The sequence below is a fragment of the Bos grunniens genome, chromosome 15, assembly GCF_055505025.1.
Source record: "Bos grunniens cultivar Pamir isolate PY7600 chromosome 15, Bosgru_T2T1.0, whole genome shotgun sequence".
NCBI lineage: Eukaryota > Metazoa > Chordata > Mammalia > Artiodactyla > Bovidae > Bos > Bos grunniens.
In genome coordinates this window covers 29,991,529-30,008,369 of record NC_141179.1, presented here as the reverse complement: position 1 = coordinate 30,008,369, position 16,841 = coordinate 29,991,529, and the positions used below count along the sequence as shown (strand labels likewise).

General features: G+C 47.0%; 1 long non-coding RNA gene across 9 annotated transcripts in view; it reads left to right on the top strand.

Annotated features, from left to right (window-relative positions):
- The window catches only part of LOC147357553 (uncharacterized), a 45,088-nt gene that overhangs the window by 6,597 nt on the left and 21,650 nt on the right, over positions 1-16,841 (top strand). For 6 of the 9 annotated variants that reach the window (XR_015141930.1, XR_015141939.1, XR_015141935.1 and 3 more), the window contains exons 1-3: positions 5,934-6,487; positions 6,859-9,990; positions 10,525-10,601. This is a non-coding gene — a long non-coding RNA (uncharacterized LOC147357553). Of the gene's footprint in view, positions 1-5,933; positions 6,488-6,858; positions 9,991-10,524; positions 10,602-14,748; positions 15,045-16,841 lie in introns of those variants that run through there. The other 3 variants (XR_015141936.1, XR_015141932.1, XR_015141933.1) reach the window with 3 other exon arrangements.

The window sequence follows — 16,841 nt, the reverse complement described above, 5'->3', positions numbered from 1 at the left end:
ATTGGCAACCTACTCCAGTATTCTTGCTTGGAGAATCCCATGGTCACAGGAGACTGGTGGGCTACAGTCCACAGGGTTGCAAAGAGTCAGACACAACTGAGAGACTAACACACACACATGTACAGAATCATGTAGGAATAGGAAGGGAATTTGGAAGTGCAACCATTCCATTCTCATTCTCCCCTCCCCCACCCCCAGCAAATTCATGTTCCCTGTCACTACGTCCTCATCAGATGGTCACCCAGTATTAGTCAAACATCAACAAGGGTGAGAAGCTTGGTCCTTTCAAGAGATCGTGTTTTAATACAGGATGACGTAATCAATCTGTTCTTTGACCTCTGTGTGATTTCTGGTTAATGGTCTTGATACAATCTCACTAGGACAAAATACAGGAAGATAAGTTTCCTTGTGCCATACTTACATAACTGCAATTAAAGTGGCCCTTCTAGGGGGCTCCCATTCCCCTGGACAAAATGCCTAACAAATTTCATTTCAGTAGTTTTAGTCCATCACCTTGGGCTTCCCTGTTGGCTCAGCACTAAAGAATCCACCTGCAAAGCAGGAGTCGCAGGAGATGCAGTTTCGATTCCTCGGTCAGGAAGATCCCCTGGAGAAGGGCATGGCAACCCACTCCAGCATTATTGCCTGGAGAATCCCATGGATGAGGAGCCTGGTGGGCCCCAATCCATAGGGTCACAAAGAGTTGGACATGACTGAAGCGACTTAGCACACGCACACTCCATCATCTCAGCTTATAAAGGGAAACTTGAAACCCTGATTCAGTCCTTTGTTGACATGATGCTAACTTAGATAAGCCTGTTATCCTTGGGCCTATCCAAGTCCTGATGGGAAATATTGACAAAACAATGCCACAAACAGAACCCTGTTTCATGCCATTAGAGACCTACCATTCTCAAAAGTCAGGGAAGATTTCAGGGATGAAGAAGGACATGAGCTACACTCTGGAGGGTTGGATAGAGTGACCTGATGTGTCTAGAGGGGAGGGTACAAGGTAGGGGGCGGGGGAGATAATGAGGACCGCATGAAGAAGTGTGTGGAAATAATTATTCAAGATGCAATGGGTGTGGTTATGATGGTGGTGATGATGATGATGGTATTGCGGTGGTGGTGGGGGGGGCGGCAGCAGCAAGAAGATGGAGGAGGTTGGAGTATACACTGGACAAGGTAGGAATTGCTCTCGTGGCCTTCTCCTCGCTTATTTTTCCCACGGTTTTCCATTTACTTTGATGCATGACAGGCTCAGAAGAGGGGTTTGGTAAGAGGTTCAGGATGACTCCTCAGATGTGGTGGCAGGCTATGGCTGTGGTTGCCCCATGATGCTGTGGGCAGCAACGCATCTAACTTCTCAGTGACTGACCTGGGTTTTATGGAGAAGAGAAAGCTGTGCCTGTTTCCTGAACTCCTCTCCAGTCCCTGAACTTACCGTGCATCTTGGGCCATTCAGATGGCCCTTCCTGTCTCTCCAGATGCAGGGAGATACTGCAGGTGCCCAGGGCCTACTTGTCCCAGTCACTGACCTTTGATAGTCAGCTGGGTTTGCCCTAAATGAGTAAATACCTGCTGACTATGAGTTCTAACGTTACCTTAGAAGGTTCAGAGAGTAACTGCCTCTAGGAGAAAAGACGATCTTCAAACAGATAAAGTCAGACTAAGCCCCCTAGAATAGAGAGGGCAGTGCCTAGCCTGTGACCCCTTGATTTTAAAGAGGAGACGGCTGGAGTTCCACTGGTGTGTGAGGGAGACATTCCAGATAAGGCAGCCCAGACTTTATTTCAGCATGCAACTTGCTTATATTTCTTCCATGTGGGATCCCAGTCCCTACCCATGGGTAATCTACCCAAGGCAATGTTGTTTTCCAGGCTTCTCAACAAAACAACCGCTGATGGTTCTGACAAGAGTAGACTTGTGTCTGCCTTAGGCAAGCTGGTGGCTTAATATCAGCTCAGGTGGATTTTTCTCAGTGCTTTTTGCTTCACAGTTCATGGATTAATTGCTTCGCTTTATTTCAGATATTAGACTCCATCACTTGCTTGGAGTTCATTTCCTATATTCCACAGAAAAGTTAAGTTGTGCAGCAGAGTGTCTGAGGGGCAAGGAATGGGTTGGGGTTTTCCCCTGTTCTTTCACTACCCCGGGATGCTGGCTCTGTTTGACCTGGACTGAGATCTTGTTCTCTTCTTTCTCTGGGTCTCCCCCAGCTGTTCAGAACAAAGCTCCACAGGTCCCCACCTAGCGAATCAGCCCAAGGAAGTGTTAGGTATCTGTCTAGGATAGGACAGTAACTTTGGTCCAGTATTTACCAATCTACAAAGTCGCACAGTTTTAATAATGTTTATCCTTACTTTCACATTTAACTCTATTTAATCCTCAAAACTCACTGTGCAGGTATTGGCATCGCCCGTGGTCATGTTTTCGGTGGGGGAGGTATGAGGAGACAGAGCCTCAGCCCCTCCCTCATGAGTACAAGAAGAGTAATGTCTGAAACCAAACCCGGGGTCTCTCCACCCGACCACACGACCTTCTCTCAGAGATTCAGTTTTGTTAAATGACGGGCACTTCCCTGGCCATCTGAGGGGAAAATTCTGTCTAAATGTACGGGCTGTTTATCAGATACTTATTGTATGCCATGAACTTCTAAGCTCTTTGCACACATCACTTCCTATGGTCCTCTGAACAGTCTTTATGTGTTAGGTATTTTTATCACGTTATCACACATGTGGAAACTGAGCTTCAGGTAGTAGTGGGAAGTAGTTGTGAGTGTTAACAGCTCACTCAGTCACCAGTGACCCAAAAGCACAATAAAAATCAACACAGGAAGTGGGGTGGTAAAGGTTCTCAGCGCTGGAGCCAGCACCCACGCATAGCTCCTCTCTCTTTAGGTAACAGGTAGGAGTCCTGCGGGGAGGAAATGAGCTGCAGGTGCTGGGGAGGTACATCAAGGTTGCCTCAAGGTTATAGGGGCCTTGAGCGTGTCTGGGAAACTTCGGTCTGGGGCGGGCTCTGTGGCCAGGGTTAGAGAGGGAGTCAGGTGCCTGGACCAGGTGCTTGCATGCTGAGCACAGCTGAGCCCCATCCAGAGGGGTGATGTGAAGGTGGAGGGAGGTAGGAGTCAGGCTCTGCGCTGGGAGCACCTTGTCCAGCATGCACCCAAGTCTGCACACTCATCTGCATGTGTAACTTGAGAACATTTTCAAAGCAACATACATGCCTGCATCTGAACCCAGTGCAGGCCAAGTCCAGCAGAGTGGAAGGTACACAGTGTAGGGAGTATACACCCAGTCTTCCTTTACACGTCCTGCGTGGGAATGTGCTGTGTAGACTGTGGTAGGAAAGCCAGGTTTTGTAGCAAAAGGCCTGGACTGGAGGCCCAGCATTTCTATTTTCCAACAAGGCTGCTTTTAGACCAGACCTGCCTAGATATTCCAAGACACATAAAATACAGAATGCCTAACAGGGCATCCTTAGGAAAGTGGTTCTTAAACATTCTGCCTCAGAGTCACCGGGAAGGCTTGTTAAAAAGATGGCTGGGTCCGCCCTCAGGTTTTCTGATTCCCGAAGTCTGGGATGGGACCTGGGAATTCGAATTCTTAACAAGTGACCAGGTGATGTTGAAGTTGCTGGCCTGGGAACCACACTTTGAGAACCGCTGCCCTAGGCTACACGGCATTGGCACCTGGAGATGGCTGGCCCTGACCCAGCCCGACCCACCCAGCACGGCTCTCAGCCTCTCCACGCAAACACTGCCATGGCTGAGGCTTCTCTAGAACAGCTCACCTCGCACAGTAGGAACCACAACCCACAGATGGCTTCCCCCAGAGCGCTGGCTTCCCTGGGCCCCAGGCTGGCACTGCTGAAATTTAGGTCATGGCTCCCATCTCTGGCCTCTCTCTTGACCATCTCGGCCCCCACATGAACTGGCGAAGCTTAAGTCCTTCTGGGTAACCCTTCAGCACACTGTGTAACCCAGGCACTTTGCCCGTGGCCCATCATATGAAATATGTCTTATGTCACAGACTTGTTGGCATGTGTACACACACACACATGTTTTCCCAATACTGCTTATTCTTTACTTATTCTTAATCTTAGTGTGACATATTTTCTACCCTTCCTTTCTTCCTCCCCACCTCCGTCTGGGTCTCTTGCCTCTGTCTCTGCTTCTCTCTCAGTCTGTTAGTCTCTCTCTCCTTGTTCCTTTTTTTCTTCAGTGGAACTTACTCCACCAAATTGCTTTAATGGATCCACAAGTTAAGTACAATCCCTGGGTATAGAAATTACAAATAAAATTTCTCTGAGCCTAACTTCCTAATCTGTAGGCTTATAAAGTGCCTGCACTGCCAATCTTGCTACTTTTTATCTTGAATGATATCATATATGTAAAATGTCTTTTTTTCCAAATAGAAATCCTGCATAGGTACAAACTGCTATTAAACACACATACTCTGACTTCCTTGGTGGTCCAGTGGCTAAGACTCTGTGCTCCCAAAGCAGACGGGACTGGCTTTGATCCCTGGTCAGGGAACTAGATCTCACATACTGCAACTAAGAGTTTGTGCACTGCAATTAAGACCTGGGGCAGCCAAAACACACACGCACGCACGCACACACACACACATGCACACGCGCGCACACACACACACACTTGTCAAAGGGGCTTGGAAAGGAAGGAGGTTTAGGCAGGACTTTGAGGGAAGGGAATGGGGAATGCTTGAGCCCCAGCAGTGGTCTGCAGGTAGGCACAAGCATATCTTGGGGAGAGGATGGTGGGCAGCTTGTCTGGACTGGAGTCAAGGAAGATGTGTGAGGACAAGAGGCCGGGAAGGTAGGTTCTGAGGGGGCACAGGGAGCCTCCTTTCTAGGCATTGGGATCACAGATGGAGAAACTGGGAAAAGTGATAGCTTCTTCAGCAACAGAACTTCACAACGAAGATGGAATTTAAGGAGGTTTGTTTGTTTCAACTTCCAAAAAACACTTAATCGTCTACTACATGCCACGGGGAAGCAGCGAGCAAGACAGGCCAGCCTCCCAGGTCTCTCGGGAGAATGGGTAATGAGTCCTCAAATCATTATTCTTTAGGCTTGCACTGCATCCGATACTGGGAAGATAAAAAGAAACAACCCTAAACATGATTTCTGCCCATTGCACACGTAACGTACACTCTGGAAAGGAGGTCGGCAGTCAACAAGCCAACAATTTGCTCAGTAGTTATGGTGTCTTATAAGAGTCTGTAGGTGCTCTGAAGGAAAGGAACAAGATTCCCGGAAAGAGAACAATAATGTGAACTCAGTCTCCGCCAACTAATAATGGCAATCAGAATACTCCCAGATTAATTTACAATTTATGAAGTCCTTTCCCATGCTTTGTCTCAGAAGGACCTCATCTCAAACTTATGGAGAAAACCAGCCAGGAGTTCTTCAACTCTTTTTTTTTTTTCCTCAATTACTTTTTAATTATTTATTTTACTTTTATTTTTAAATTAATTTTTATTGGAGTATAGTTGCTTTACAGTGTTGTGTTAGTATTTAATGTATGGCAAAGTGAATCGGCTATGGTGGTGGTGGTTGATTTAGTTACTAAGTCATGTCCCACTCTTGTGATCCCCATGGACTGTAGCCTGCCAGGCTCCTCTATCCATGGGGATTTCCCAGGGAAGAATACTGGTGTGTGTTGCCATTTTCCTCTCCAGGGGATCTTCCTGACTCAAGGATGGAACCGGTGTCTCCTGCATTGCAGGCACATTCTTTTACCCTGAGCCACCAGGGAAGGAAGACCAAGTGAATCAGCTATACATATACATATATCCCCTCTTTTTCGGATCTCCTTTGCATTTAGGTCACCACAGAGCACTGAGTAGAGTTCCCTGAGCCATATAGTAGGTTCTCATTAGTTATCTAATTATATATAGTGTCAACAGTATATTTATGTCCTGAGAAAACCCAGGCTCAGCCAGTCTCATGAGTTGCTTGAGTCTGTCCAGTAGGAAAGGAAGCCCAGTCAGTTCTTCTGACTCCAGACCCAGTGCTCTGCCCTCCAGGGAGCAAGAGATGAACCGGCCCCCAGGGGAGCAGTTAGCCTGCTTGTTCTAGAGATGAAAAGTGGCAAAAAGTTCATTTTCCCCGCCTGCACGTCCTCAGAGCCTCTACAGTGAGGCTAGAGCAAGGAACTGTGGTCAGTAAGGGGGTAGATGAGGGGCCTGGCCTGGGATGGCCCAGCATAGGGCGGGCAGGACAGAGCAGCCTTGAAAGGCGAAGGCAGGAAACGAGAAGCAGGACCCTGAGCGGGCATCGTCAAAGGCATCCACATCACACCTTCTCTGTCTCCGTCTCCGGCAGTGAAAGTGAACCGGGCCGAGGCGGAGGTGATGGGCCAACGAAACTCACCGCCGCGTTCACCTCCGAGACTGGGGACACAGTGAGGCAGACCCACCTGCCGTATCAGCACCTTGATCACGGAGCTCATCAGAGAGAGGTTTCCAAATGACTCGGCCCTGCTGCCCCAGGAAGGAAGCCTTCTGGGCTTTTGTGTGGGGGCTGCTGGGTGTAGGCCAGGCACTTAAAAGAGAGTAAACGATGACACAGCAACGGGGGACAGGGTTGCTGACACTGTGGTTCCAGCTGCTGAGGAGGAGGTTGGGAGAGGCCAAGATGGGGCAGACACCTGGCCTTACCCATCAGAGGGGGATGCTGGGAAAATCCCGTAATGGCTCCCTGTTAGCAAGAAAACAAGCACCAGATTCTGTCATTTGGCATTTTTGGTCTCTGTAATCTGGCCCAAATGTACCGTTTTTCAGGTAGTAAATATTTAGAGAATGTCCACCGTCTATTTCTTTTTTTCTACAGGTGGGGCGCATGCCACATGCCATGTGGGATCTGGTTTCCTACTGGAGAGCAAATCCACACCCTCTGCGTTAGAAGCACAGATTCTTAACCAGTGGACCACCGGAGAAGTCCTTCCACCGTCTATTTCTAAAACTCGAGCCTGCTATTATTCCCCTTCAGGCACATCATCTTCCAACCACACAGACTCCTATAGTTTTTTCCCTTCCTTTCTCCACCCCTTCCTGCCTCCACCTTTTATTGAATGTGTTTCCTTTAATCTCAGCAGTCCTTCCCCCGTATCTCTGCTGGACCCAAAACTGAATATCCTCAAGGCCCATCTCAGTGCCCCTTCTCCACAAAGATTCTCCTAAATCAGAGCAATTTTTTCCTCCTTGAACTTGATCTAGCACTTTATCTACATTTCTTACTTTTCACCTGGTGTCATAATTATTTATGTATACTCTTCTATTAGGCTATGAGAGTTTTTGGTGACTAAGTCTTTTATGAGCCATTTCCCTACTGCCCCAAAGAGCTTTGCACCTAATAGGTGCTCAACAATTGTCTGATTGACTGACTCACTGAATGAAGGAATGGAGAGGGAGTGAGAGTGGGGCCAGTGGAGGAGAGGTGGGAAGTCTGGGTAGGGCCCCAGGGGGTTGGCTTTCCCTGAGTTTTTCTGTGGACTGAGCCTGCAGTGTTTATCCTGGTACTGCCAGCAAGGTCAGGAGAAAGAACACAGGCTCAGTAGCTGTGTGACCTTAGGAAAGTCTCTGTCTTCTTCCCCTTGTGCAAGTGATCTTATGTGTATAGTCACTCAATCGTGCACTCTGTGACCCCATCGACTGTGGCCTGCAACGTTCCTCTGTCCATGGGATTCTAGCCTCTGTTCAGGTCAGAATACTGGAGTGTGTTGCCATGTCCTTCTCCAGGGGATCTTCCCGACCCAGGGATCAAACCCATGTCTTCTGTGTCTCTCACATTGCAGGTGAAGTGATCTAATACCTACCTCAAAATTTTATTGTGAGGGTAGCTATATGATCAATACAGGAAAACAGTAGTGTTCAATAAAGTCATTGACCACTTAGCCAAGTGAGAGTGACTTTTTTTTCTAACTGCTTCTTTTAGGTGAGGTGGGGTGGGGCGGGGCATTTGCCTTACTCCTCTTTGTAGCAGAGGCATCCGCACAAGGGTCCTGCTAGATTATGACCTAGCACAGTGCCAGGCACACAGGCAGTGGAGTCTGTAGTCCACAGAGGTTTGATGAACGATGGATGAACACATGCACGATAATTGAGTCAATAGCCTCTGAAATCTAAAATTCTACTTCTAGAAACTAAAGGAATGTAAGCTGTTGCTGTTACGGTTGTTCAGCTTCAGGCAGAGAAATTCTTTTCCTAAGTGGTTGATCCAGCCCTGTGATCTTCCAGGGCTTCTGGCTAGATGCCGAGGGGAGGCTGTGGAGGCAGGGGTGGAAGAGAGGCTCAGCTTGTGCAAAGGGGCAGTCACCCTGTGCTTGACGGCTGAGCCAGAAAAGAAACAATGCTTTTTGTCCTTATCGGGTCTAGGGTGGGGAAGAGAAAACCACAAGTCACTGAGTCTTATGAATCAGTGCAGTGCCCAGAAAATGGACATTGGCCAAGGCTGCACAGCTGTAGAATTCTCTGTCCTGGAGATTGGCCAGGGAGCCTGAGCCCTGGTCAGCAGCAAAGAGAGGGCTCCTCAGGCTGAGCAGTGGGGAAAGACAATGGCTGGGGAGGTGACTGGGGATAGGGCAGAAGGAGGCCAAACTGGCCTTAACAACTTCCATGTGAAACTGGAGGGAAGGGGGCAGGGTGCGACCTTTAAAAGAATATCCTAGCCATCAGTTCAGTTCAGTTCAGTTGCTCAGTTGTGTCCGACTCTTTGTGACCCCATGAATCACAGCACGCCAGGCCTCCCTGTCCATCACCAACTCCCAGAGTTCACTCAAACTCATGTCCATTGAGTTGGTGATGCCATCCAGCCATCTCATCCTCTGTCGTCCCCTTCTCCTCCTGCCCCCAATCCCTCCCAGCATCAGAGTCTTTTCCAATGAGTCAACTCTTCACATGAGGTGGCCAAAGCACTGGAGTTTCAGCTTTAGCATCATTCCTTCCAAAGAAATCCCAGGGCTGATCTCCTTGCAGTCCAAGGGATTCTCAAGAGTCTTCTCCAACACCACAGTTCAAAAGCATCAATTCTTTGGCACTCAGCTTTCTTCACAGTCCAACTCTCACATCCATATATGACCACAGGAAAAACCATAGCCTTGACTAGACGGACCTTTGTTGGCAAAGTAATAGGACGTGACAAAAACTGGTTAGAATCAACTGGGCCAGGATGGCGGAAGATTTGACTTCCAGTGGACCTTGTTGTTGTTGTTTAGTCACTAAGTTCTGTCTGACTCTTTGCAACCCCAGAAACTGCAGCACACCAGGCTTCCTCTCCTTCACTGTGTCCTAGAATTTGCTCAAATTCTTGTCCATTGAGTCAGTGATGCTATCCAACCATTGCATCCCTTTTCCTCCTGCCCTCAGTCTTTCCCAGCATCAGGGTCTTTTCCTGATCAGAGTCAGCTCTTCGCATCAGGTGGCCAAAGTATTAGAGCTTCAGCTTCAGCATCAGTCCTTCCAATGAATATTTAGGGTTGATTTCCTTTAGGATTGACTGGTTTGATCTCCATGCTGTCCAAAGGATTCTCAAGAGTTTTCTCTAGCAGCACAACTCAAAAGCATCAATTCGTCAAAGAAAGCACTCAGCCTTCTTTACGGTCCATCTCTCACATCCATGATCTTGAGCCTCTTTATATCCTCATTGTAATACATTAGCATCTGAATGACCCACCCACAGGTGACAGTCCTGAGCTAACCATAAAAGGACAAAAAGTGGGTGGTGGCCCAATTCTGCAAATCCCCACCCCTTCCCCCCAGATAGCTGGACTACTCCTCCCACTCATTAGCCTATGAAATTACCCACCTTTATAAAAACTGACAACCCCATACCCTGGTACCTCTTGCCCACACTTTGTGGAGTCTTTCTCTCTAAATAAATCCACTTCTTGCCTATCAGTCTCTCTCTGCATTATTTCTGTGATGAGACATCAAGAACCTGAGCTTTGTTAAGGCCTCAGACCAGGTGAGTGATTGTAATTAAAAGATCATGGGTTCAAGCCCTAGTCTGGGTTCCATGGTTTCACATGCGCCCAGTTCCTCCTGTGAGATGGGCCGAGTTTGGAACGCATCACAGAAGGTTCTCGGACCGGCGGCACAGGAGGCTGCTGAGGGTCTCCTTCCTATAATCTGAGACTAGGGCATCGGGATGTGGCACGTGGGGGTGCGCCCTGGAGCAAAACCTGCCTTGCTCTGGCCAGAGGAACCTTGTGAAACCGTATGCTCACACTGAGACTCAAACCCAATCACACCTCAGATGGGACTTGAACCCAGCCAAAACTCAGATTGGGACTCGAACCCACTGTCTTTTAACTGAAATTGCACTCCTGGTTTCGGGACTTAAAGAACGGGAGTTTTGTTTCATGTTGGAGTCTCCCCTATGGACCAGACTTTTTTTTTCTAAGGAGTCTTCTTCCAGGCTTATTTTTTAAATCTAATTATACAGTATATGAACACTGTATATGGTTATTTTACAGTTATTTTTATAAATGATTTACAGAAAATCCCTATGATCAAGACCAACAATGTGCTTTCCCTTCTCTCCAGACCTGTTCCAGGTACTGCCAAAAAGATAAGGTAAGCTTTGATTCATTTTTCTGTAAAGGATGTCATGTTGTTCCTATTTCAGTAAGTCAAACTTTTGTTTTAGAGACAATTTTAAATGAAATTGGAAAATAGCAAGAAATTCCTTGTAATGTTACAATGAAAACTAATGCAACTTTTTCTTCTACATATCTTGCAAATTTGTAATCATAGTATCTGTGTGATTTTGTAGCCTTTTCATTTAGCACATTGTAGATTTTTAGCAAGAAATGTCAATGCTTAAGATTGTTCTTTTCCAGACTCTTACTGTTTCCAAAATGATAAAAGAATAATTAGAGTGACTAGATATTAACTAAATGTATTCACAATTATTATCAGGAGTGTATTCAGTACTGTAAGCCAGGTTTTGTTTTAGGATGTAGCAGTGAACAAAACAGACAAGGATCCCAGTCTTCACAGAGCTTACTTTCTAAAGGTGAAAGGCAGAAAATAGGCAAAATAAATAAGAAAATTAGATGGTGCATTAGATAGTTTGTGAGAAGGACACATGTACTATTAAAAAAGGTAAAGCTGGAAAGGAAGACAGGGAGGGCTGGAGCTGCCAGGAAATACGTAGCATTTAGAAGGGGACTTTTGGGTGAAGATTTGAAGGTTACAAGAGTGAGCCAAGAGGATGACTTGGGGTAAAAATGTTCCAGGCCTCTGCTAGCAAATACAAAGATTCGGGGGTGTGGAAACATGTAAAAGGCTGGGCTGACTGCAATAAAGTGAGAAAAGTGTAAAGAAGATAACAGCAGAGATGGTGGGACCAGATTGTATACAACTTCATAGGTCCTACAAGGACTTTGAGTCTGACTCTAAACAGGGAGTCTACAACCATACAGCCCTGAACGCGCCTGGTCTCGTCTGGCCTCAGAAGCTAAGCGGGTTTGGGACCTGGTTAGTACTTTTGGAGGCTTCCCTGGTGGCTCAGACAGTAAAGAATCTGCCTGCAGTGCAGGAGACCTAGGTTCAATCCCTGGGTCAGGAAGATCCTCTGGAGAAGGGAATAGTTACCCACTCCAGTACTCTTGCCTGGAGAATTCCACGGACAAAAGCAGACTACAGTCCACGGGGTCGCAAAGAGTCTGACATGGCTGAGCAACTAACACTTTCACTTTTCACTGAGCTGGGAAGTACTGGAGAGTTTGGGGCAGAAGAGTATAATAATATGACCTTTATGCTGCTGCTACTGCTGCTGCTGCTAAGTCGCTTCAGTCGTGTCCTACTCTGTCTGACCCCATAGACGGCAGCCCACCAGGCTCCGCCATCCCTGGGATTCTCTAGGCAAGAAAATAGGCTTACCCTGGGTGCTATGTTAAGAATAGACTTGGAGGGACTTCCCTGGTGGCGTAATGGATAAGAATCCACCTGCCAATGCAGGGGACGTGGGTTCGATCCCTGGTCAAGGAAGATCCCACATGCTGCAGAGCAACTAAGCCCCTGGACCACAACCACTGATCCCGAGCTCTAGAACCCGCAAGCCGCAACTACTGAGCCCATGTGCCTAGGGCCTGTGCTCCGCAACGAGAGAAGCTATTGCAGTAAGAAGCCAGCACACCGTACCTAGAGGAAGCCCGTGTGCAGCAAATGAGGACCTAGCACAGCAAAAAGAAAATTAAAAAAAAAATTTTTTTTAAGTAGACTTGGGGATAAAAAAAAAAAACAAAAAAGAATAGGCTTGAGGAGAATAAAAATGAAAGCAGGGACACCAAGAAGCTATTTCATTAGTCCAGGTAAGAGCTGACCGTGACATGAACCAGTGTGGCTATAGTGAAGGTGGTAAGTGGTCAGATTCCAGGTGTATTTTGAAGGAAGGGCTGATGTAATTTGCTAATGGGTGACTCCAAGGGCTTTGGCCTGAGCAGGTAGCAGTGTGGAGTTGCCATTACTTGAGACAGAGAAAACCTGGGAAAAAGCAGGTTTAGGGAGGGAGATGAAGAGTTCAGTGTGGGTCATGTGAGGCTTAAGATGTCTATTAGATGTCCAAGAGGAGTAGTCCACCAGGCAGCTGAGTATAGAAATGTAGAGATCAGAGGAGAGGAAGGAGCTCAAGATGTAAATTTGGAAGGAAGTATTTAAAGCAGAGGTAGTAAGTGTAGGCAGAAGAGATGAATGATTCTGGCTTAAGGCACAAGGTTCAGAGGTCAGGGAAATGCATTCATTCATTTAACCTTCACGACAAAACCCTCTGAGGAAATTACTATGATTGTCACTATTTGGGGGTGGTTGTTTAGTTGCTCAGTTGCGTCCCAAACTTTTGTGGCCCCATGAACTGTAGCCCACTAGGCTCCTCTGTTCATGGGATTTCCCAGGCAAGAATACTGGAGTGGGTTACCATTTCCTTCTCCAGGGGATCTTCCTGACCCAGGGATTGAACCCGTAAAGTCTGTGTCTCCTGCATTGCAGGTAGATTCTTTACCGCTGAGCCACCAAGGAAGCCCTGTCATCATTTTACAAGTGATGAAATTCAGGCATAAAGACATGAAACAACTTGGCAAAAGTCACATAGCCAAAAAGCAGCAGTACTGGGATTTGAACCAGCCAGTCTGGTTCTAAGTACCATGCACTTAACTTCTAGGTTATGTGGGTGGGCTCTAGTCAGGAGCACAGGTGGAGAAATTGAGGCTTGGGCTAAGTAATTTGCTAACTGGTGACAGCTGGGATAGGAAATCTCTCATTGACTCTTTGCTTTGAGAGATCTCAGCCTTTTTAAAATCATCCTGCCATGGTGGTGGTTTAGTCACTAAGGTGTGTCTGATTCTTGCAACTCCATGGACTGTAACCCACCAGGCTCCTCTGTTCATGGGATTTCCCAGGCAGGAATACTGGAATGGGTTGTCATTTCCTCTCCCAGGGAATCTTCCCAACCCAGGAATCAAACCAGGGTCTCCTGCATTGCAGGCAGATTCTTCACTGATCGAGCTACAAGGCAAGCCCCAACATTTCTCAAGTTAAAGCCCTTAAACAACGGGCTTTCCTCCTCTCACACAAACATCTTTTGACTTGTTACTGTGCTTGGAAAAATGGGATGCCAGGTATAGCTGCCAAGGCAGCCTTGGACCCTGAGACCCTTCCCCTCCCCTCTCTCCCAATCAGGAAGCCCATGGTTGGATATGGTTCCAACTTCCTAAAGCTCAGGTCTTCAGGTGATTCCTACAGAATGGTTCTGTGTGGCTATTAGCAAGTTGCTTCCCTTCCCAGCCTCAGTTTCCCCTTCAGTAAACAAGAGGATTGGGTCAGGACAGTGGTTCCCAAGCTGGCTCCATACCTGATTCACCCACCTGGGGACGGTTCAGAGTCTGTATTGCCCACAACAGACCTATTGAATAAGACTCTTCTGGGGTGAGGCCCAGCCAGGAACTTGATGGTTCTGACACATCTCTGGTTAGGATGCCCTGGGTGAGATGATCTTGAAGGCCTCTTCTCAGCTCTGTGTGCTGATCTTGGATTGAGCTTCTCTGATGTCTCTCAGGCCAAGAGCAAGGTGGACCTCTGAGTAGAGGTCAAGAACTTGAGTTCTTATGCTCGTCAGGCCCATAATTCAGCTCAAACAGGACCTCCCTCTGGACCTCAGTTTCCCCATCAGCAAGCATAGTTTATTGAGGGCAGGGCATAGGATTGCCCCAGAGTCATTCACCCAGCAGGTATTCATTGAGCACCTACTGGACTCTCTACAATTTGCTGGGTCTGAGTCTAAATCACACGGAAGGGTAATATCACAAGAGGTGCGTGTGGGAGGGTGGCCGCTGCCAGGCAACTGGTCCCAGTTACTTAGACTTCCAGGCATGGATGCCATACATCCTTTTTTAGCATAAGTGTGATGGTCCCCTCTCCCTAGACCCTCTTCCTGACCCTGGCAGCTCCAGTTGGTCTCCACAGCAACAAGCAGGCCTGGCAGACTCTGGGAAGGAAGAATATGCAAAACTGGCCAAATAAAAAATCATTAGCTTTTCTAGAGAATCACAGTAACAGGTTCTAAAACATTAGATTAAATAATCCCGTTCCAAATAGCACAACCACAGTCTCAGTGATCAGCGTGCAGGCCCCAGCACCATAGCAGCATCACCCCAGAGCTTGCTAGAAATGCAGAATCCTAGGCTCTGCCCTGGGCCTGCTGACTCAGAGTCTGCTTTTCAAGATTCCCAGGTGATGGTATGCACATCAGAGTTTGAGAAGCACTAAACTAAAAATAAAATCACCTCAGAAAACCCCCTGACAAGAAATATGTGCGAGACCAGCATGAAGACAAGCACGTGACTTCCCTGACAGACAGCACGTAGCACATTCCTGGATGGGGCGACTCAGCGGTGTGAAGACGTCTGTTCTTACCACCACAGAATGTGTCAAAGTGATTTGTGAAATTCATGTGAAAGAATAAAGGGCCAAGAATAGCACTTTTTTTTTTTTTAAGAAAATAAAAATAATGAGATGAGATTTGCCCTGTCAGAGAGAAATGGGTGATAAGTAAGAATTCAGGTTCTGGAGGAAGCAGACCAGATATTGAATCTGGCTCTACCACTTCCTTGAGTTTCCTTCCTTGAGCAAACTTCAGGAGATAGTGGAGGACAGAGAAGCCTGGCATGCTGCAGTCCATGAGGTTGCAAAGGTCAGACACAACTTAGCAACTGAACAACTACAACTTCTACCACTTCCTGGACATGTCCCTGTTGTGGCATGGTGTCCCGCCAAAATTCACATGTCGAAGCCTTAACCCCCAGTGTGACTGCACTCAGAAAGAGACCTGTCTGTCTGTCTCCCTCCATGCCTGAGAATGAAGGAGAGGTCATAAGAGAACACAGCAAGAAGCAGGTCATCAGCAAGCCAGGGGGAGAGTCCTCACCAGAAACCAAACTCCGTCAGAACCTGGATCTTAGATTCTCCAGCTTCAAGAACTGTGAGAAAATTAATTTCTGTTGCTTAAGCCACACAAATTGCAGTGCTTTGTTGTAGCAGCCTGAATGGACTAATATAGTCACCTTTGGAAAGATTTCTAACATTCTGTAGCCTCAATATCCTTATCTAGGAGAGTGGGGAGAAGAATACCATTTAGAGTATTGTTTTTGTTTTTTTAACTTTTTGTCACAGTGTAAAGAATTCACCTGCCAATGCAGGAGATGCAAGAGACATGCTGTGATCCCTGGATCTGAAAGATCCCCTGGAGGAGGAAATGGAAACCCACTCCAGTATTCTTACCTGGGAAATCCCATGGACAGAGGAGCCTGGAGAGCTACAGTCCATGGGCAGAGTCTGGCATGACTGAGCACACGTCAATTAACAATGTTGTGATAGTTTCAGGTAGACAGCAAAGGGACTCAGCCATACACAGTACAGGTATCCATTCTCTACAAACTTATAATATTGAGTATCAGCTGGATGCAAAGCACTTAGCACAATGCTTAGCCCTTAACAGCTGTTCAATGAACAAGTACAATGATAACAACTGTGCCACTGGAGCAAGAATTCAGAGAAAGACCAGTGGAACAGAATAGACAGCTAAAAACATACCTCAGTATTTATATAAGCTCTGGGAGTGAGAAGAAGGACTATATTTTTATTCATGGTTGTTTCATTTCCCCCACGCAGTATAGGTATCACACATACTAGGTGCTAAAAATATTTTGTTGAATGCCTGAACTAGAATTTAGCACATACTAAAGGAGGACTCATGTTAATATTAATGGTGAAAGAAATTGAATGATCAGATCAGATCAGATCAGTCGCTCAGTCATGTCCAACTCTGCGACCCCATGAATCACAGCACGCTGGGCCTCCCTGTCCATCACCAACTCCCAGAGTTCACTGAGACTCACGTCCTTCGAGTCAGTGATGCCATCCAGCCATCTCATCCTCTGTCGTCCCCTTCTCCTCCTGCCCCCAATCCCTCCCAGCATCAGAGTCTTTGCCAATGAGTCAACTCTTTGCATGAGGTGGCCAAAGTACTGGAGTTTCAGCTTTAGCATCATTCCTTCCAAAGAAATCCCAGGGCCGATCTCCTTCAGACTGGACTGGTTGGATCTCCTTGCAGTCCAAGGGACTCTCAAGAGTCTTCTCCAACACCACAGTTCAAAAGCATCAATTCTTCGGCGCTCAGCTTTCTTTTCTTTTTTTTTTTTTGTGTGTAATAAAGTTTTATTGAAGTATAAAGGAGATAGAGAAAGCTTCTGACATAGGCATCAGAAGGGGGCAGAAAGAGTACCCCCCTGCTAGTCTTTAGCTGGATGTTATATAGTA